The 22641-nt window shown below is 37.6% G+C and overlaps 2 long non-coding RNA genes across 2 annotated transcripts in view; one reads left to right on the top strand and one right to left on the bottom strand.

The window, feature by feature from the left end:
- Window positions 1–9921, top strand: part of LOC117673107 (uncharacterized) — a 28387-nt gene extending 18466 nt beyond the window's left edge. Inside the window, exons 2-3 of the long non-coding RNA XR_004593448.3 lie at window positions 1408–1631; window positions 7820–9921. This is a non-coding gene — a long non-coding RNA (uncharacterized LOC117673107). The remainder of the gene's footprint in view (window positions 1–1407; window positions 1632–7819) is intronic.
- Window positions 8113–22175, bottom strand: LOC117673100 (uncharacterized). Its single transcript, XR_004593445.3, has 3 exons — window positions 21812–22175; window positions 12286–12460; window positions 8113–8653 (listed from the first exon to the last, which is right to left on the bottom strand). It is a non-coding gene; the product is annotated as an uncharacterized LOC117673100 (long non-coding RNA).
- Between the last annotated feature and the right edge of the window lie 466 nt (window positions 22176–22641).

Raw genomic sequence — 22641 nt, forward strand, 5'->3', positions numbered from 1 at the left:
ATTGAGAAATGGAAACAGAAAAGGCTGGAGAATCCTGTGTCTCCTTTTCTTTTTCGGGTGGACCTATAGAATCCTAATACTTGCTATCTAATTAGGAAAAGCTCTGAGAGCCAGAGCATGCTAGGGTTTGAGGAGTCCTCAGCTAAGTTTAAAATCCAAAATGTGAAATGGGTGCGGTGCTTTGTGGAATATGTTTATTCCACAAGCTGTTTATGTTGATTAAAGCTAATTGTTCCTTGTGACTACACATATTTGAGTCCCTGAACTGTAGTATTGTAGGCAATCTAATGGGGATTTCTGCACTGAAATAAGGATCCAAGAGAAAAAATTCAGCAAGATCTATATTAGTTCAAACTTATATTCTTTGGCTATAAAGGGGGAACAGTACAACTTTTATTTCAACATACTTTAAGGTATATTATTTAAGCAGTGTGAACTAGGGCCCAGTGGCTTCTTCAAAATTTAACCCAAATAATTTGTCAAAAAACCAGCAGAAGTCTATGAGGCAATTTCACCTAATCTAATACTGATATATTAGTAGGAAACCAGGATTACTCATTACCAGACTATTAAATGTATAAATATGGATCTAGAAATGCTAAAATTCCTTCAGTTCTTTTGTAATTGTTTGCAGGAAACTTGATTGAATGAAAGTGATAATGCCTTATTTACATAATTTGAGAAGCTAATTTGTTCAAAAATGCCATTATTACTTGGTTAAGCAGGGTGACTAGGAGAATGAATAGGAGACAGCAGCTAGAGGTTGAGTTTTTGTCAGTTCAAATATATAATTCTGTTAAATGAAGAAATAATGATAACAGGATAGAAGCTTTTTACGCTTTCTATAAATTCCACCTGAGATTACAATTTTAGTCATCAAATGCATCAAGAAAGAAGTACCTAATTACATTATCTGGTTTGATTAAAACATATAGAGAATCCATAGCAAAATGACATGTGAAAAAATGGATCAATAGAATCAATTCAAGAAAGAGTATATTACACAAACAACTTTTTTAAAGATACAGTCATTTTATTAACAAAAATATATGCCCAGTCATGTGGTTCAGCACTTACTGAAAAAAATTACCAGACTTCTGGGAGATAATAATTTATTAAACCTGTATGCCACCCAGCTCTCAATGACTCAGGTTCATCTCTAAAACAGACAAATACTCTATTGCTATATAAAACCCAATAATATGCAGATACCCCAAAGGTCTCTGGACAGTGTAAAACATCAATCCCCCTCCAAATAATTAAAAATAAGAAAATTAGAACAATGTTAAAATCAAAAATAATCACACAAAAACAAACATAAACCTCAAATAAAACCTGAAATAGTTGCCCACAATGAATCACTTGGGACCAAAAAAGCACATTGATTTTACTAATCTTTCTTTATAGCTACCAGTATCTCCTGCCACGATGCAAGATCTACTTTATTTACTACTAAAATTCTTGTGTCTGTTTGTCTGTTTGTAACATTCAATTGGACAAAATGGTGCATCATATGGGAACAAGTTTTCAACCAACAAAGTATATCAGATGGACTAACTGACAGACCAGGACCCATCAATCCAGTGAGAATGAAATTTGGGGACGTTGTGGCCTCTTCAGCATCATTACCGGTATGTTGCCACAGTTAATCATGGTCACATGATTGTCATTCCAATGCTCCCTGACATTTTTCCACAAGTCAATGGGGAAGCCAGCAGGAAGTATACATTTGATCATGATTGCCATACTTCCTTCCAGCTTCCCAAAAGCAAAGTCTTTGCAGGAAGCATTGGCAATGGGGAAGCAAGTTTCTCAGGTAAGTTTCCCCCACCTATGCCACCTCCCCAGCCCTTCTATGCTTATGTCATGTTGGTTATTCACGCACCCCTGCACACTCTTTCTGACCTGTGCTGCAGTTTCATGTGCTCTTCCTGATACATGCCATATATCACACACACACCACACGCCATTCATGATCCATACAACATCCCATTCACCTTCCCCAAATCACATTGCACCTTTATACCCTCTCCACGAATCATCTGGCACCTCTTGCACTTGTCCATGCACTCTCATCAACCTGTGTGGCACCTCTTGTACACCCCATATACCCTTCCTGACTCATGCCAAGCCCCATGAACCTTCTTCAATCATGTGGCACCCCTTGTACATCCCTGCACACCCTTCCCAGTCTATGCCATACCCTACTTTCATTATTTGACTGAAATGGACATCTTGTGCATAGCTTCCTTGACCTGCACCTCTCATGCATGTCTGTGAATCCCTGCATACCCTTCTCAATTATTACCATACTCCCACACACCCTACCTGACCTGCACAATGCCTTTTTTAAAATTACATCAATGGGGAAACTGGCAGGAAGTCTAAACTTCATGCGGCAGGAAGGAAAAGAGAGGAAGAGGGAGGGAGGGAGGGAGGAAGGGAGGGAGGAAGGAAGGAAGGAAGGAAGGAAGGAAGGAAGGAAGGAAGGAAGGAAGGAAGGAAAGAAGGAAGTTAGTTAATTCCTGGCAGCTTTCTGTCAGCTCCTCGCAAAGAAAGTCAATGGGGAAGCCATCAGGAAGTCAGAAGTCAATCCCATTGATTTTGTGCCCCTGCGGTCTTTCTGTTTGTCTTTTAGGTAAGGAAATATGTCTGAAACAATGACCAACTGGGTCTTGGATTGTCTAGTTGGGATACAAAAACCTCGTAAGGGCAAAGGCAAATATGGTACCTACAGAAGTGTCTGAAGAGTTCAATTATTCTAGTTTATAAAAGTAAAATCAAAGGGACCCAACAATTGATTGGCTATTCACTGTTAGTTTACTGAATCTGTAAAGTAGAATCATGGAGAAAATAAACAGTAGTTGTACAAGTATCAGGCAAGCTTTCAAAAAACAAGAAGCTGGTGCTTTATTCTACAGTATTCACTTACAATACAGGTAGTCCTCAACTTACAACAGTTCACTTACTGACCATTCGAAGTTACAACAGCACTGAAAAAGTGACATATGACCATTTTTCACACTTATGACCGTTGCAGCATCCCCATGGTCACATTATTTACATTTGGATGCTTGACAACTGAGTCCCATTTATGATGATTGCATGAGATATGATGAGTGTCTCGGGGTCACATGAACACCTTTTGCAATCTTCCGACAAGCAAAGTTAATGGGAAAACCAGATTCAGTTAACAACCGTGTTACTAATTTAACAACTACAGTGATTCAATTAACAAATGTGAAAAGAAAAGTTGTAAAATGGGGCAAAACTCACTTAACCAATTTCTCAGTTAGCAACATAAATTCTGGGCTCAGTTTTGGTTGTAAGTTGAGGACTACCTGTATATACATACTGTAAGTTCTCATTTAGCAAATGGAATTGGGATCAGCAACTCCATTGCTTAGCGCCAAATCATCACAAGATTGCAATGGGCCTACAATCTGGTCATTAAGTGAATCACCAGAGTTGTTAAGCAAAACATCACGTGGCTTACAATTTTACTTCCATGTTCTCTATTAACTCACCTTGTCACAAGTAGTTGGGAAACACACAAATGGCAATCACATGACTGCAGGATGCTGCAATGGTGATAAATGTGAGGACTAGTCTCAAAGTTACTTTTTGAATCATTTGGAACAATAGGGAACATATGTAAGGTTATTTGTGGATTATAGCTCTGCCTTCAATACCATTCTACCCAACAGGTTGTTTTTTTAAAATGTCCAATTTGGGTATAAATCAGAGGATTTGTTTGTGGATAAAGGATTTTCTGACAGATAGGCCACAGGCAGTAAGGATGGAATCTCACCATTCCTCTACTCTGATACTAAGCACAGGAGCCCCCTAGGGTTGTGTGCTAAGCCCCTTCCTTTATTCCTTGTATACACATGACTGCACCCCATTGTATAACACCAATGGAATTATTAAATTTGCAGATGACACGACAGTGGTGAGGCTCATTAATAAGAACAATGAGTCTGCTTATAGAAAGGACGTACAAGGGCTGACATTGTGTTATAAAGAAAATAATCTTACACTTAACACCAATGAAACTAAAGAATTTGTAATTGACTTCAGGAGGAAGAGAGATGTATATTTACCATTGTACATACAGTAAATGGTGAGGAGATGGAGAGGGTTGGTGGTTTTAAATTTCTGGACATTTATATCTCGAAGGACCTCGCATGGACTATGAATGTTAACATGCTTGTGAAGAAGGCACAGAAAAGGCTGTACTTCCCAAGAATGCTCATGAAGATAAATCTATCTCAACATCTACTTCTGTCCTACTATCGCAGCACCATTGTCCTGACATACAGCATTCTTGCATGGTATGGGAGCAACTCTGTAGCGGACAAAAAAGCTCTACAGAGAATCATTAAAACTGCCCAGAATATCATTGGGCTCCAGCTACCAGCCCTGGATGACATCTTCGAATCTCGCTGTTTGAGGAAGTTGCATAACATTCTCAGAGACTCTTCCCATCCTGCTTACAATCTTTTTGGACTGTTGCCTTCTGGCAGAAGATACAGAACAATTAAAACTCGGACCACACATTTTCTGAATAGTTTTTATCCCAGAGCTATAATTGCACTCAACAATGAACTAAAGGGCCACCATCAGTGAGCTGTTGGATAGCATTACTTGGTCTGTTGTGTGGATGTTTGGGTGGTTTAGGGGTGGGGAATTTGTGGTGGGTGGGTGGGGGGTGTTTGGGGATTGTTATGTGTGTGCCAAAAGCACGCTACACGTGAGCACATGCGCATTACATGCTAAAAGCATACTGTGTGTGTATGCGCAGTGCACACCAAACACACACTTCACAAAGGAGTGTGGAAAAAGGAGGCTTGGGAAGATAAGTAGAACAGTGAGGGGGAAGAACAACTGTGCCATGCGATTTAGCTTCGCTGGAAAGCAGGATTTCCTGCTTTCTAGAGAATATAAACCACGCAGCACATCGATCGACCACTGCTGATCATCGGAAATACCAGTTCGGATGAACCGGTAGCTTTTTTTAACTACCAGTTCACGCAAACCGGTAGTTTTTATCACTACTGATTCGCCTGAACTATTGCAAACCAGTAGCATTTCACCCCTGGTAGGACCCTCCTAAGCTTTAACAGACAGTGTACATATTAAAAGAGGCATGAAACAGACTTACATTACAGGTTCTTTCCTCTTTTAATTTTTATTTCAGCAATGAGTATCACTTTAAATTTGAATTTGAATTTCATGTTTTTTTCTCCATCTATTGAGATGAGAACATGCCTCTTCTGGTATACACAGAAACAAGCTCTGTGGTAAGTCCTTACCCTCATCATCTTATGAGGGGGTTGACCAAGATGAATGATTTCTGAAAAAAAATTTTTAAAAAGGAATCCAAGACAATTAAGATCAATGTCGGCATGAGATCACGAAAGCATGCCATGCATAGTGTAGGTGTCAAAGACAGCAGCTATAGAGGAGGATACATAGAGCGTCTATAAGCAGGCAGTCAAAAAGCTGAGACAACTCTATTACAATACAGTACAGGTAGTCCTCAAATTATGACTGTACTGGAGTCTTCCCATTATGGTTGCAAGTTGTAACTGTCATAAAAGAAGTCAGTTATGATGATTTTTTTTGTGACGGTCATTAAGGGAATACTGCTGCCATTTAAGTACAAATGCCAGGATTGTTAAGCAAATCCATTATTCCTATAGCACAGTTTTGCTGAAAACTTGAAGTGCCAGTTTTCTACAAAACCATTTTAAAACATGCTCGCATGATTATCAGACACTGCAAACAGTCATAAAATCCATTTTGTTGAGTGCTCAAAGTGTGTCATATGACCATGGGAGGGGCAACTGTCAGAACTTTAGATCTAGGTCAAAAAATCTTCTTTTTTTCAGGTAGGTCATAATTTCAAATGGTCACTAAGCAGCCAGTCATAAGGGTACTTGTACTCTGATTTCTCTTCCACAGTGATAGACATTTAGAAAACCTGCACAATATTTATGTAGAGAAAACTGGATTTTAAGCATTAATGGTACAGAGATTTGGGGGACAAAAATAAGGCCGGAGAGTTCACAAAACAAATTTACCAGAAGAATAACAGCCCTTTTTCTGAGATTCCAATAGCATTTCTATTAATAGAAACTGACTAATGAATGTTTCAGCGTTGAGAAAAGTTTCTTCAAATACCACAGGACTGCTGTTAGATGTTATCAAGAATCATTGACATAGGAGACTCTATTCAAGTTTATCACCCAACAGAACATCTGTATTATATAAGCTTTGCCCCAAATAGAGAGCACAGAGTGCATTTAAGAAGCCAGATTTGTTAATAGGACTCTGGGTTCAACTTGGAAATCATCAGCCATTGTTATTTTTTTCAAAGTGCATAATAAATTTAAAACAAATTCTGATAAAGCATGTTCTCTGTACACTAACTTTTCCCTTACTGAAGAAAGCTTCGTTGCACTAAGTTTGTTCACGGTCCTAGATGGGAGAAATTATCTCTTTCTCTTGGTTAATCATAAATGCATCTGTTGTAGCAGAGAATTGAAAACATATTGATGTTGTTTACTTGTCAAATATAGGTCAATCCAAGAAGGACTCTCTTGTCATATCTTCCCTGGCCATGGAATGGCATTCACAGATGTTAAATTGTGACAAAATCCATGAAGAAGTATTCTTTTGGTTTTCTTTTAATATTTTTACTATTAGCATACTGAAATAGAAGGAACAAAATCTGTATTAGATAGTGACAAATAAAACAAAGAGAACAACTACTAAGCACAAATAAAAACACTGTGGGATAACATGCTAGTGACACATTCTCTTCATGTCTTCCACTTGTTTCTCTTACTGTTGACCACAATTTAGATTTTTATCTTTTATAGTGAACATTGAAGATCATTGCTAGTATCTATTAAAGCCCTTTCATCCATTATCTTTAATTGGTCTTATAATCTTTTTTCCAGAAAACATATTCCATATGTCTAAATTTGCCCTGTTGTGTAATAGGTAGTAAATAAAAGCAGTTGTTCTTGCTTAAATTTGCTTGAACTTCTATTATATATTGTCGATTTTGTCATTGCTGCATATTCTTCCTTTTTATTTTCCCAATCTTGTATTGTCAACAAAATTATTCTTTTTCAATGTTGCGCCAAATCTGTTCTTGCAGCAACTTATATCTTATCGTGTTACTTTTCATTTAGGTTTTCTGAGATCATAAGTAATAAAAATACGTGTGGTTTCTATTCAAATCTTACTTTTAAGATTTTCTGAGCATCTTTTGTGTATTTCTTTCTGGTACTTTTGAAATTTTCTTTTACATAACCACCACACATAATAAAAATGTTTCTTCTTTGCTACAACATGGTCAGCATTTATTGTTATACAATTTGTCTATCATCATAATTATTGGTGTAGATATATACCATCTGTAACACATTTTATATTAATTTCTCTTAAATTAGATTTCTCTTAAGTAAACCACAGTATTGTACTATGATTATTTCTTTGAAGTTTTGCATCCACTTTATCATACATTTTTTTTATTTGTTCCATCTCTTTGCCATATTTCAATATATTCTCACATTACTGAGCAGGTTGCAAAGATTCCTACAGTAACCAGACATTCCAACAACTCTTCTCTTTGAGATTAGAATTGACAATAAAGGGAATGAATGGTCATAATGCTTTTATGCTTTGATGTATTGTTCAATTTGGTTTTAAATCTCCGTACATTTTATTCTACTTTTATTTGTGCATTTGCATTCTTGTATTGCAATGGCCACTGAGTAAAATTATAATTTTCTTTCTTTTTCAGGGCAAACAGAAAAAAGAAATACTGTTTCCTGATTCCTACTTACATCTTTCTTCATTCCCTTCTCTCTATGTAACCACAGAATATTTGAAATAGTGCCCGTAATTAAACCCATTTCCTTCAGCTTGTCCTAAGAGACTCTTACTCCTGATATTCAATACTGTTTTAACAGTAAATAATTATGATTCTATATATAGTTGTCTAATGCAATTATTATTTAAGTATATTTATACTTATAGTACATTTATATAACTATGATATATAACACTTTTCCCCCTTTGTTGTATTTTTCCTCATTTTCTTTTAAAAGAATTTTCTATTGTCTTTGACAATGTACATATTTTCATCTTTGCACGGTTTTTCCCCATTTCTTTTTGTCACTGTTTTAAAAACAATAAAAGTATAAGTAAATGAATAAAAACCTCCTGAAATCCAGTACTGCCCCATTTTTGGGTTTATACAGGAGGAATTGATCATAAGGAAGTAATAGATGCTATGAGAATGTTACGATACATTAAAACTGCAAGAATTAGATGGTGAATTGTTAAACAATAGACATGGTTTGCTTATGGAGGGGATGCATAACATATTTAACTATGAGCAAAAAATGCATCCATGCTGAAGGATACCACCATTGTTCAAGAAAAAGGTAACAAGATTAATGCAAAATCAATTCTTCTTCTTCTTCTGCCATATCCATCATCAGACATTGGCAATCATGTTGGCAATCCTATTTTTGTCAACAGCCACATGAAAAAGTGCTGCTGAGTTTTGTCTAAACCAGTCCCTTAGGTTTTGATGTTCTTCTGCCTGGACCTCGTTTGCCTTCAATCTTTCCTGCAAAATCAATAGAAGAGTCTTTAAGTCTGCCTAGGAAAATGCTTGGCAGAATTTTAATCACAAGGGCACAAAAGATGACTATGAGAAAAACTTGGGAAACGTAGTGTAATAATTTATCAGTGGGTACACATAATCAGACAGAAGGTACACAGGCCAAACCTTTTCTTTTCATTAGATTCATTAGACATTCATTAAGAAACATGAATGTCAGAAAGTAAGTTTATTGCATGTTGGTTGAAGTAGAAAAAATGTATGATAAAGTGAATAAGTTTGAATTATAAAACATGTTGTATGAATACTGAAGTTAGTTGCTGAATGTTATAGGAGTAAGATATGATGAAAATAACACATACATGAGAATAAATGGACTACTTAGCACAGGGCTGTAAAACTTGAAGCCCGCCGGCCAGATGTGTCACTCACTGGCCATGCCCACGCCCAGTTTAGCAAAGGGGAAAACAGTCACGATACATCACATGACAATGTGAGTTTGACACCCTTGACTTAGCAAATGGTTCAACATTGAGCACAACACAGGTGTGTAATCTCCCTTTGGTTATTCACTGTATTTATGAATAAATGTAAAATAAATGCTAATGATGATGTCAGAGTTGTGTCAGTTTGCCATGTGAATGTATACATATTGTTATATGCAGATGATGCCACATTATTAGCTGATAAACCAAAATATATGCATTGAACATTAGGTTGTAATAAGTATAGATCTGCAAATTACTGATCAAAACCCAGGTAGATTATGTTTGAAAGGTAAATGTATTGAATAATGATAAGTTATATATAAATGGCAAAAAACTTAAGTAGATGAATTTGTGTACTTTGGTATTGGGTTCAAGAGTAAATCACAGATGCCCTGACATGTCATCTGTTACAAATGTAGACTGTAGTCTGTAGATTCAATCATACAATCTCCACTCCTATAAGTAGGTATGGCTCTTCGTCACTTACACAGAGTCAGAGTATTCCATCCCATTCCTCTGCTAGAAATAAAACAAAAATGATCCTTCTGAATTTGGGGGCAGAACATCAGAGAAGTGATAAGATAGAGGTTGAAAAGAATGTGAGATACTATGGAAAAGCTTAGGATGAAGAAGCTGGATTATTTGAGAAGTCCAGATGTAAGAGATATGGAAAGAAAGCATTTAAAAGAGATTCTGCTTTAATTTACTCACTAAACTGAGACTGGGAATGTACAGTTGTGAAGTCTTTTCTCTCCAAGACAATAATTAAAGTTATCTTCCTGAAAATTATGTGGTTTTTGCTTCTTGGGGGTTACAAAAAGTATGGTCTACTATCTCCTCCACAATCCAAAGAGCAATAACTTTAGTACACTCCTCTCCACAATGGTTTTGGAGGGTTAATATTAAAAGTCCCCTATGAGTTGAGACTGTACCCCTCTAGATAAGGGGCTGTTGAAACTATTTTCATGTCCATTGGTACCTTCTATATGGACTCAAAGACCCATCTTATAACATCTTACCTGGTAAAACACCTGGGAAATTCCAATCTTTTTTATGTACAATTGTTATTATCAGATCAATATGATTCAGTTTCCTTGAATGTAACTAAATTTTGTTAATTAGACAGACTTTTATTATCCACTGATGAACCCACTCCTAACTGAAATATTTTATTTTGCTTTGCTTTTACTTTGCTTTTATTTTTATGAGTTTTTGTTTGTAATGCAGGTCAATAACCATAATAAAAATCTCCCACTACAACTAAAGGTGCTAAGAGGAGGGGAGGAGGAGGAGGAGATGGGAGCATATCTACCAATAAAAATATTCTTTGTACAGATTTTGGATCTATTATTTATTTTTGCATGGGTAACTACAAGGGGAAAGAGTGTATATTTCATCATGTTGATATCATCATGGTTAAGATGGAGAACTAAGTACTCTTACTTTGAAATTGGTAATGTCCTGGGCAGAGAATGCTTGTTTCATTTGTAGCAACCACTGTCTTGTGGCCTGCTCATAGTATCTACTATGTTTCATTTAAGATGTTGTTTTCTGTTTGTATGAGCAGCTGTTATTGTTTAGCCACATATCTTTATGCTATGTAGCCAAGAAATAGTATTATAAAAATTATTTCAAGTTTTGTATTTACTTTTTAATTATCAGAAAGGCAGCACAGAGTGTGAGAGCTCTGACATACATATCAGGAATAGGGAGAGTATGCCAGGCAAAGCATCCCCCTGGAAGATAGGTGGCAGCAGCAGGAACTACTAAGCCAGTATCCCAAAATCTAAAGGCAGATCCAGGGTGTAAAGATCCACAAGGTTTCTGGGTGGGGAACTCAAGAGCTCATACATCTGCTATGTTACCTTTAGCCAGTGGTGGGTTCCTCCTGGTTCGGCCTGGTTCTCCCGAGCCAGTAGCGGTGACGATATGACATCAACGAACCAGTTCTACCCCCCCCCCGTTCCCCCACCCACTCCGTGTTATTTTTACCTTTTACTTGGCCCCACCCCCAATCTATTGCTGCCTCCTGAGTCCCAGCTGATGGCTAAAGGGAAAAAAACTGTTTAAACTCTTGCTGCGGGGTTTCAAAGGGCCGTCCTACAGCTGATCAGTGTTAAAAGAAAACAAATGAGTAGACCGGTGCCTGCAAAAATACATGAGTAGATCAGTGCCTGCAAAAATACATGAGTAGATCAGTGCCTGCAAAAATAAATGGGTAGATTGGTACAGCTCTGCAAGCAGTTAAAAGCCTGGTAGACCAGTACCTCTGCTAAATCCTAAATAATTGTCACATGACCATCAAGCCACACCCACAAAATAAGCCACGCCCACAGAACCGGTAGTAAAAAAATTTAGAACCCACCCCTGCCTTTACCTTAACATCTTGGCTCCATTTGGCAGACATGTCATAGAAACAGCTTGTCTAAGCAAGAAGTTATTGCAGATAAGAACAATATAGAATAGTTGATAGCTTGCTGTAGTGTGAGGAGTGAAGAGGTTTATATCCTCAGAGGTTGAAACTTAGGGTTTTTTCCTTCTTCCCTTGTAAATTGAGTTACCTAGACCAACGGTTGTTGGTCTTGAAGCTGGGCAGTTGTGGTATATTTTCTTTAAGGCCCTGTCTAGTGTGGGTACTGCTAGTTCTTGCCTCATGAACCGAAATTCTTATAGCAGGTAGAACATTTACTGAAATGTTGGTTGAAGAGTAGTTATGTGCCATATTTCCCTAAAAAAGCAAAATGGCTATGGATAACACCATCCTTCTGGGAACTTTGTTTTATGAAAGTGAGAGATGGATATCTCATGAAAAATAAAAGTAAGTGGAATGCAGTGGGAATTGTCTATCAAGTAAGTATGCATAGTGAAACAAGATAACATCAGATTAAGAATGAATGGATGCTGAATGAATTTGGATTGAATACAAACATGAGCTACTAGTATGAAAAAATAATATTGAGGTAGTTTGGCAGGGAGAACGAAAGAGGATCAGATTGAAAGAATGAATGATTGCAGGTGTACATTACACACTCTATCCCGATTTGTCTGCAAAAGGATTACTTTGCCATTTCTAAACTTAGATGCCCCCATAATGTTAATTTAACATAATCACAGGGGTCAACATGAATTGGTTTTCTGTTGCATACTTACATTTGGGGATCTTTCTCTGTAGCAACCACTTGCTCAAATCACTTCCACAGCATTCCCAGGACTCCTTGTAAACCTTTCTGACTGTAGTTTGAATGAAACTTGCTCCTGCTCTTCTTGTCTTGAGTGCTTCCAATTGTTCTCTCCCCATTGCCTAATCAATGACCAAGTCAGGAGACTAGGAAAAAAATGAAGAAAGACAGAATGTTAAGAGTAATCACCCCTTATGTCCTGTTCCAACTATCCAGAAACTTCCAGCAATAGTGCTGGAAGGCTCTATGTCTTTGAGTGAAAAGTATTTAAAAGCTATACAGAGTAAAATATAGGCCTCAGAAATGACCTTTTTGGATTTTATTGTGGAAGAACATAGTGAACACATGTGAATAGGAAACAGACACATTATCTGATTTAAATAAATGAAATTGCTTGATATTTTTTTCTTTCTTTTTTTTTTGCAAAACCTACTCTAATGGTTCAAACTCTTGATGAAGTTCACTCCTGTTTTTGCATTTAATGCTGGGCAATTTGCTCTTATGCTGCAAAATGTTCTGTCCAGTTTTTGTTGTAGCATAATTTAAACTAGGCTGGAAGCAAGGACGTTTGCTTGAACTGGGCAACCCTAACCCTAAGCACAATTTCTAATGGAGTTGCTATTATAGATGTATTTTCTAACATGGCATTCCTAGAATTCCTTCCCTCTTTACAGTCAGTGTTACAATATTTTGATTCCTGCTTTGCCTACTTGACAATGTTGGCCCCGGGACTCTAATGTTCCACCTTCATCATGTGATATTGCCTTGACCTTGTGCCCAACCCAGTTTTATGCCAGTTTTTCCCATTCTTAAAAATAACCATTTCTCTAACAAGAGACCAAACCATTTCACTAACAAGAGACCAAAAAAGAAACAAATGTGAAAATGCTAGACAGCTTCCAGTACACTTATTAGGGAGGCAAACTGAGGTACATTTTGGGCATGAGAGAAGATATATTTAGACCCTTTCTTTGGATCAGTAGCTGATGGGTTATTCCACCATGATAGTGATCAATTTCTAATCTGAAAATATTCGCTCTCAGTCCAAGAGGGCAAAGGACTAGCTTAGAAAAGTGCATGAAAAGAAAACAGAGAGCATACTTTAGACAATCCTATTTAAGACAGGAGTTATTTTCAACATCGCAGCAAGGGGGTGAGGGATGAATTAAAACACTAATGAGGAATAGCTCTTTGACTTACATACTTTATACTTTTGCATTTGTTTGCATTAAAATCCTCATTCTGCTTTCCACCTCTAAGCAAGACATCACTTTTATGGATATTTCTGACGTTACAGAAGTTAAAGAAGAACAGGAAGTTAAAGTCTTCGCAATTTATTTTCCAATTTTCCTTTTTCCATTCTCTCACCTGACACCTGCCCCCCGCCCCTCAACAGCTATCTGCCCAAATATCCTATTTCCTGCCACCCATACCACAGGAATGGAGGTTGGGTTCAAGAACCCAGCCTTGTCTTGCTCTAGCACATATAAATAAATTGTAATCCAGATGCAAGCATATAAAAACAGACCACAGACTTCCTCTTCTTTCTTCTCCCAACTCTTCCATCAGTTAGCTGAACCACAGGGGTGAAAATATCTTTAAAACTCTCTGTTGTAGCTTGATGTTATTTAGTAGCTGTTGTCTGCAGAAGCACAACTGCTCTATTTGATGGGGTGACTCAAGGTAATTGGAAGCTTATTGCAAGGGAGTTTTGGCAATTACTTTGTACATCCGTTTTTGTCTCAATCCCTTCCTTTTTTAGCAAGTACCACTCTTTTGGTTAAGACAATACATCGCAAGAACAACTATTTACATACAGAGAAAAATGACATTTTTGCAGGCTTGACTAGAGATTAACATAGTTAGCCACAATTAATATAAATAGCATTTTTTTCAATCTGGTTGCCTGGGACTGCACATTCCAGAGAACAATAAACAGGTTAGTTTACTTAAAATGGCAGCCAAAATGTTTTTGGTTAGTTTGTGGTTCAACATGTCATGGAAATAATCTTTATATGCGATTAAAATGCTTGTTGTTATGACCTTGAACTGAGTGAAATGGTGCATTATAGGGCAACAATTTTAGAAGATATCTCAAATGAGCTAATTTAGTGAATGCATCGAAAATCTAGGACCTATGACTTCAAATGGATTGAAATTTGGGAAAGTATGGCTCCTTCTGTGCCATTACTGCTGCTATGCTGCAGGACTGCTGCTGGGATCATGTGATCTTCATTTTCAATGTCCCATGATAGTATTCCAGCCAGTCCCCCAATCCCTCTCTCCCCACAATGAGGCAGCAGCCACTTACCTGCCTGAAGAAAAGGGAATGGAAGGGGAGGGGAGATTTCCAATGCTCCCTACCATATATACATGCAAGGAAACTCAATGGGAAAACCAGCAGGAAGTTGGAAATCACTCCTACTCCCATTACTTTTACATCCTTGGTTGTTCTGTTTTTTTCCTTAGGTAAAGGAGACTTTCTAACAACAAAAACCCTATACTTAAATTTCCAGGTTGATTTTATGGGCCTACTTTTATGAGTTGGTCTATATTGTGTCTGTGTAATACATCTTTACTGACAATGTATCTGAAGCATTCACACAGTAAAATTTCCATGAACTTCCAAACCTCATTCACTCCCATAAAGTAAACATATCAAGTAGTTGCTTCTGTTTGAAACAATGCTATTTTCAGAGCAATCACATTGAGAGGAGTCTAGAAAAATAGTAACCTTGGGGCAGAGAGTGCCATTGTTGTAGACTGCATGAATGAATATTATTGTAATTATAATCTAGCGAAGGGAATGCAGAAATCCTCAAATAATAAGTTACCCACCAGCCTTTCTTCCCTTCCTTCTCCCATTATATAAAACATCAATTGGTTTTATTATAGCCTTGGATGTTTTTTTAGTTAAGGGGAAAACGGAAGGAAAGGAAAGGAAGTCTGAGGTCTATTTTTGTTCATATATTTTCAATTAAGAAAATTAAGTAACCCACACAATGTGGCAGCTACTCCTATCTAACAGTTTCCTTATTTCTTGCAAAGACAGTTTACTTACTGCAGCCAAACTAGGCTTCCTGATCCATTTAAAAGAAATTAGAAACAACAGCTAATGAAGACACTGAAGGCAAAGCAGGGGGAAATTAAGGCATGGAACATCATCAGGCAAATTCTAGGCCACAGGTTGCTTTCATTTATGGAAGAAAACAAATCTTAAAGTAACTTCAAGGGGAAATGGGCTAGCTACTCATAGGAAAGCCTGTCATTGGCTAGGAAGCCCAACAGAATTCCTGAGGTTGGTCACACACACCCCTTGTCCATAGAAGGCACACCATGGTGCTGCTGCAAACAGTTTCTCCAATTCTGCTTTGGGAGCTGGTCAGACCAGGCCCCTGAAGATGGCTGCTTCTGGCTTCTTCTTGCTGTTCATTTTCTCTCCCTCCTCTTCTCCTCCCTTATGTTTATGAAAAGGGCTTGGCAGATGAGAGGAAAAGAGAAGGAACAGGACTCATGTTGGGCATCTCTTTCTGAGACGATCTGTCTGGCTCAGCTTCCCCAGTCCATAATCTTTCAATGGGCACTTTGGTTGAAATGCCTAAGAGTTATAATTCCAACACATTTGAAAGATTCAAGGTTGGAGGAGTCTGTTATGACAGAGTTGCGGCCTAGAACTCCCTACTCTGAGCACCATAAGAAGATCCTTTGGAACCTCTAATAAACAGTTCAACAAAAATGTAGATTTGAAATTACCTCTGTGCATCATAATCAAATGGTAGCAAATTCAAGGTCTTTTTTTGCTCTTCTTTTGGTTGATCATGAACTAGGCTATGTAGGTAATTTATGCACTCATTGTGTATGGCAAAACAAGGCCCTGCTGGATGAAAGTTAGTCTAGCTAGCTAGACTAACTTTCAGTTTTCAATAGTGAGCACCGAGATGGCCACTATTCATTTACAGCACACTGGCTCTGAATATGAACTGCCTCTTAGCAGTCATTCCAGGTTCTGCCTACCAAGAATGTGTTGAGTCCTTTTTAAAGCTACCACTTATCACTGTATCAGTGAATTCTGTAAGTTAGGATTGAAATATTTCCTGAGTTTACAGCACTAATATTTGGTGAATATCTTTATTTTATCAGTGGGAATAAAACAGAAAGCCTTTTCTCCTCACTACTTTCATACCACTCATGTGAGTGATTGTCTGATACTCTAAGGCTTTGTGTCTGAGTCTGGTACTAACCATGAATAAGATACTTATAAATTAGACCACACAGTAAACTGTAATCAGATGTAGCTTATCAGTCAACCCTTCAAGCAAACAAGACTTTCTTCCTGCAGGCATCCCTGATGAATTTATGGATGTCTGTGGATGTCTAATGTTATTTGAATGACATTGCTGGGAAATGGGGTCAATCAAAAGTGCTTACAAAATGAATACTTACCTCTCTATAATTTTTAATGCCTACATAGAACACTACAGACCAGCCCAAGTCAGCTTCTGAGCTTCCATGACTATGTGTGGATTGAGTGTAGATCTCCTTAATTCTAATCCTAGGACCATAACTGCACTAGCACATGCCTTTCTATTGTGAATCTCTACTACTGTATGTCTCCTGTCAGGTTTCGAGGTTGTCTCAAATAAATTGCATTTCAAACAAAGTCTTTGATGAAAAACTCCCATTTATTAAGCACGACATTCTAACTCCGACTCCATTGCAGCCAACACTGACTTCCAGACCCAAAATCCTCCTTTTCCGTTCCCCACTCCTCTGCACTCATTGGCCATCTTCCAAGTCACTCTACCCCTAATCTACTGCTCCAGCTCAAAGGAATTTCCCCCCTCCCATCCCATCTCCTAGGGGATATTATCTCCAGGGAAAATAAGTAGGTGAAAAGTCAAACATCCCTTTCCAGACACCTCTGCTTCTCCTTCTTATGTCAGCACTAGAGTAAATGCAGCTTGAAGTGCTGACATCTCCCTTCAGACATCAACTTTCTAGACCTGGGAAAAATGACTTATAAGTATATAAGTTTTCTAATAGGAAAGGCATTGCATTTTGATCATTCTAAATATTTTTTAAAATATATTTTCCAAATGAACAAAACAAAAGGAAAAATGCAAGGGAAAAAAGAAAAGAAAAATAGAAAAGAAAGAAAAAAGATACAAAAAACAGCTTCCAAACTTTGCAAATTTATTTCTTTCCCCTCTTTTTTATATTAGTTTCTAATATAATCTTCCTTTTTTAAAAAAAATCTTTAATAAAAATTACACACATAATGTGTGTGTGAGAGTGCGTGTGAGAGAGAAAATGAAAAATACAAGTTAAAATTAAATAGAAAAGTAATGCTAGCTTGCATGTTAGGCATTTTAACAATGAAGAAACAAAATTATAGTTTTGTTTCCTTGAGCTGTGAAGAGTTAAAAATAAACAGCATTCTGGAGACATAAAGAAGGAGGAAGTGAATGAAAATATGGGCAAGATCATAAATAAAGACACTGTACTGACAACAAAGGTTGGAGTAATTAAATAATGGTTTTGGTTAATGTATGGCTATAAAAGTGGGATACTGAGAAACAGTGAGAGGAAGAAAATAGATGCCTCCAAATTATGACTTTGGAGATAAATTCCTGAAAGTGCTCTGGTCTATAAGAAGAACTAATCAATCGGTTTTAGACCAAATAAAGATGGATTGCTCCCCTGAAGATATTATTAGCAAGTATAACCTCACATGCTTTGGGTAAACTTTGCCAAGTTAAATGAAGAGGAAGACAGCAGAGAAGGCAAACAGGGAAAAAATCAGAGAGATAACTGGAATGTTCTTGAAAGAGCAATGGGTTAATAACACTACAGGTACAGACAGATCAAGAAACTGAGCATTCGTCCTTGCAATCCCCTGTTGTTGAGCCCAACCTGATATTATATATGTGACTAACTACTTCCTGGCCTTAAACGCTGAGGACCAGATGCCTGAAATGGACAATGTGCACTTACTGATACAATATGAGCTTGCCCAAAAGGGGCTGATTGTCTCAAAGAGTCTGTATCCAGTCTGGCCTTCTCTGTGCCTTAACAACAGCCATGACAAGCCTGCACCTGTACGTAATTATTAAACTTTCCACTGTGTCCTTTCCTTTAGTTACTTTTTGAATTAAAAAAAGGGGGGTTGATTTTGCTTCTGGAAGATAGTCTTAAGTTTCTTGTTTCACTGTAGAGACTTTTTAAAATGTAGTTTTATTTAAAGGGGTGGAGGGAGAGAGAGAGGGAGGGACTTTTTCTTAAACTCCCTAAGCAGCACAGTGGCAAAAACCGTGAATGGAAGCGGGGAAGGAGAAATCAGAGGAAAGACAAACATCTTAAGCAGAACTTTGCATTTCAAAGACCGCCTCTGTTTACAGCTAACTGACAAAATGCCTCTCAGATGCCCTCAAAGAAGTAATTACATAGTCAATGGGTAGAAACACATTTCCCTTCCTTATTATTCTGAGTTCATATAAAGCTTTCCTTGTCTGTCTGTAATTCTAATTTCCAGCCTGTTCTTCTTCTGGCTTTGAGAGTAGGCTAATTTCTCATAATATCTGTCTTTTTCGCAGCATTCTGTACAATCCTTTCTAGCCTCTGTGTAAGTACAGCATAATGAATACTAGGAGGCGGGTAAGTGGTGGATAAGACCATATCAGGTATAGCAACGATCTCCAGCTTTCCTCTGGAAGTGAATGCCCACCTCCACTTACAACAATGCACCTGATAATTTGGTCAGGGCCAAACAGTTCACCGGGCCTTTTTGAACCGCTGTCTGAGGACCTGCGGTTGACTGAGCACCTGAGACAGAATTCTGGCTTATCTAGGTTGTAGGCAGGAGATGATATCGCGTTTGCACGCCTCTTCATTTTTAGTGATTAAATTTAATCACTGCAGAACATGTTTTGTTTTTTACATTGGAAAGTTTTCACACATTGAATCTTTCTCTGAAAGGGCAATTCTAGAAAGAAGCTCTGGATTATGTTGTTTAAAGAAAAAAAAGCCCAGTTTACTAACTGAAATGGCAGGAGGGGAGGTGATACTGGATGTACAGTGGAATTCCTGATACCATTAGTAAACATTCACTAGGTGGCTGAATATAAGGTGGCTGATACCCCTGTTGTTACCCCATTTAAAATTCAAACCTTTCACCTTGTTTGGGGCAACTAAGTTGACTGGTTCCAGAAAGAAATCAGAACTTTTCTTCTCCCTCTCTCAATTCAACTGCTTGAGTAACATGCAACCACAACTGCAAAATAGTCAGAATGCTATCACTTCATCTTTACAGCTCACAGGCTATTGTAAATGCAACAAGGCATCTGGGAAGCCTCGGGAGGCTTTCAATGCTTTTGTTTACATTTTTTTGCAGTCTGTCTTCCCTGATAATTGTACAGCTTTTCACCATAGAGTAAACTCCAAATAAATATATAGAACTAAATGTACCTAAAACATCGGCAACTGAGCATCTGTCGTTATGTGTAGTAGAAATAAGATTTTGGTTTGGAATTCAAGGTTGGATGACATTTTCTGCACTTTCTTATTGATCAGCTGAAAAGAAGGGATGATTGGCTCTTGGTGTTCTCTGCATGTTGAGGTTGGAAGAACTGAAGATGTTGATGGGTTGTTTTTTAAACTGGAGGATTGGAGGATGGAAATACTGGTAGTGTGGAACTGTTTTCAGTCTCATCCTTCTGACTTCAGCAAAATATGAGATTCATTAATTGCTTTACAATATATAAGATAACATATGTGCAATGTGAACCAGGAAATCCAGGAGATAAAATATTATCTGTGCCATAAACTTATAAAAGGACTCAACATGTTCTATCTTTATAGTAAAATAGTCTCCAGCCAGAAATTTCAGATTTTTCTTCCTATGGCACTACAGTAGAAAGAATATGGGAAGTAGAAAAAAAAATTGAAAAGACTACAAGTATTTATTGGTTTTCTATCTATGCCTGATCCATTTACTAAAGGGTAAAGTTTATCCCATCTGCAGCTATGTTGAAACTTCCATTTCTGTTATCTGTATGGGAGATCATATGTTAATATTCCTGTTCAAGCCAGAAGTTATTTGCCTATCTGCATCACATAAGCAGAAGCCATCAATATTTGACTAATGTCCTTGGAAGAGCACATGCAAGGAGGACAGGCATTTAAACTGGATTGCTCATATGGACGGAAGGGCTAGGCAGAAGTTCAGCCAGAAATTGTGTCCATATTTCTTTTGAAGTGGCCCTGATTCCAAAAGGCTATAGAATACTTGCATTTTTGAAAAATTAAGAACAGGGTGCACTTCATGCATACGTGAATGTATTTGGCAACTTCTAGAAGAATCACCCTGCCCACGCTGCAGTATTTTTGGTATAATATTGAGGTGGTCAAAACTAGTAATATTGCAAGTGCCCTTGAAAAAAAAAACAATACTGCTTCATGAATGCACAAAATGCAGGCTAGTCTTTAAAGGCAAACCTCTTTTCCATAAATAATGAAAGAAGTTATATAGAGACTATAATAATATCATCAACATTGTCATGATTGGTAAAGGTGAGAAAGTATATGCTTTATGGCAGACACGATCAGATTCGTAGCAGAATCAGTTTAGTTTCATTTGCCCAAAGGAAGGAAGGAAGGAAGGAAGGAAGGAAGGAAGGAAGGAAGGAAGGAAGGAAGGAAGGAAGGAAGGAAGGAAGGTGCTTGTGCTCCTATTCAGTTTTTGTAAATAGAAAACAAACTGTATTTCTGGTCCTTGCAGCCCTGCAGGTATTCTGAGCATTGTTTAGAAGAAAATGAAGCAAGTGCTGATCTTTTATACTCAAGCAGTGGGCATATAAGAATCTCTACAAGGGAGAGACAATTATTTTTTTCACTTTGGCCAATAGAAGGGGGGAACTATAGCTCAGTGCCAAACCTCTTGCTTTTGCTTGCCAAAAGGCCCCAATTTCAATATCTGATGTCTCCAGATAAAGCAGGAAACACTGCACATTTAAAACCTGTTAGTAACACAGATCTAGATAGATCATTGGTCTGACTCAAGTTAATTGGAGTTGGGCAGGTAAAAACAAAATAAATAATAGAATATTCAGCTTCTTCCTAACTTCCTATTCAGTTACTTTAAAAACCCAAACAAACTTATTTATTTTATTTTATTATTAAATGTATTTGCCACCCATATCATTTCACCTCTATTTATGAAGGCATTTATAAGATGCCTCATATTCTGCCCTGGGGCCAATTTAGGAAATATCACTTTCAAAGGAGGGGGGGAAATCTTGTAACAATTTCTTTTCTCTTTCTGCATCAGTGGGTTTTATTTGCCAGCAAATAAGGGCAAAATATTTATCCTAATAGCACACACAAATTAGATAACTTTATTGCAGTCATTAACTAGCCCAGTAGTACACACAAAACAAGATCCTAGCATTCTTCCCGCAGAAACAGAATCCAATGTTTAAATTCATATTTACTGTACTTACCTGGAAAGAAAAAAGAGTCCACATATTCAAAAATCTTCCAGCTTTGTGCTGTTGGTAGTCAGCTTTGGATTTGAAGTTGTTCGTATTTTTGAAGTTTGTAGGTTTTTAACATCCAAGGAGTACACAATGAAGATCTGCCTTATAACCTTTTAATATAAAAACATACTTTTATTTATACATAGCAATCCAACCAGATGTTCTTGGGTTTATAATGGACTTCCAATGTGCCTCTCAAGCATTTTTCTCCCAATTAGGCAACCAGTGTCAAACTAGCTTTCATATTGGACCCTGCGCATATGAGTCATACTGGTCAGTTACCAAGCAGCCTCTGCTGGCACCAAGTTCTTATAGCCGTGGGACAATTCCTTCCAGTCTCAGGCTCCATGGATCAGTGTCAACAGCACTGTAACCAAAACAGAGCCTGTAAGCAACAGCGTGGAGGGATCAGCTCAGAGGAATCACCTGTTTTGCATTAGTAGCAGATAGATTTACAAAAACATTGTTAAACAAGTAAAAATATCCCCAAACTCAGCCCTGTGAGGACTAAGCAGATTCAGTGATCCTAAAGTGATGACTGTTAACAGAAGGTAAAACACAGAAAGGAAGCAGGGAACAGGAGGAGTGAAATGAAGCCAGCCTTGGAGAGAAACCCAGAACTATTCTCAGATTTTTACTTTGGCATTTCCCCCTTTTCAACTGATAGGCTTTTTAATGGTTTGTAGTGAAGCAGCAACAGTGAGAACTGGACACAGAACCACCGATTGGTTCAAAATTGAGAAAGGAGTTCGGTAAGGCTGTATATACTGTCACCCTGCCTATTTAACTTATAT

The sequence above is a fragment of the Pantherophis guttatus genome, chromosome 1 (genome assembly GCF_059756535.1).
Source record: "Pantherophis guttatus breed Tessera chromosome 1, ASM5975653v1, whole genome shotgun sequence".
In the NCBI taxonomy this organism is placed as follows: Eukaryota; Metazoa; Chordata; class Lepidosauria; order Squamata; family Colubridae; genus Pantherophis; species Pantherophis guttatus.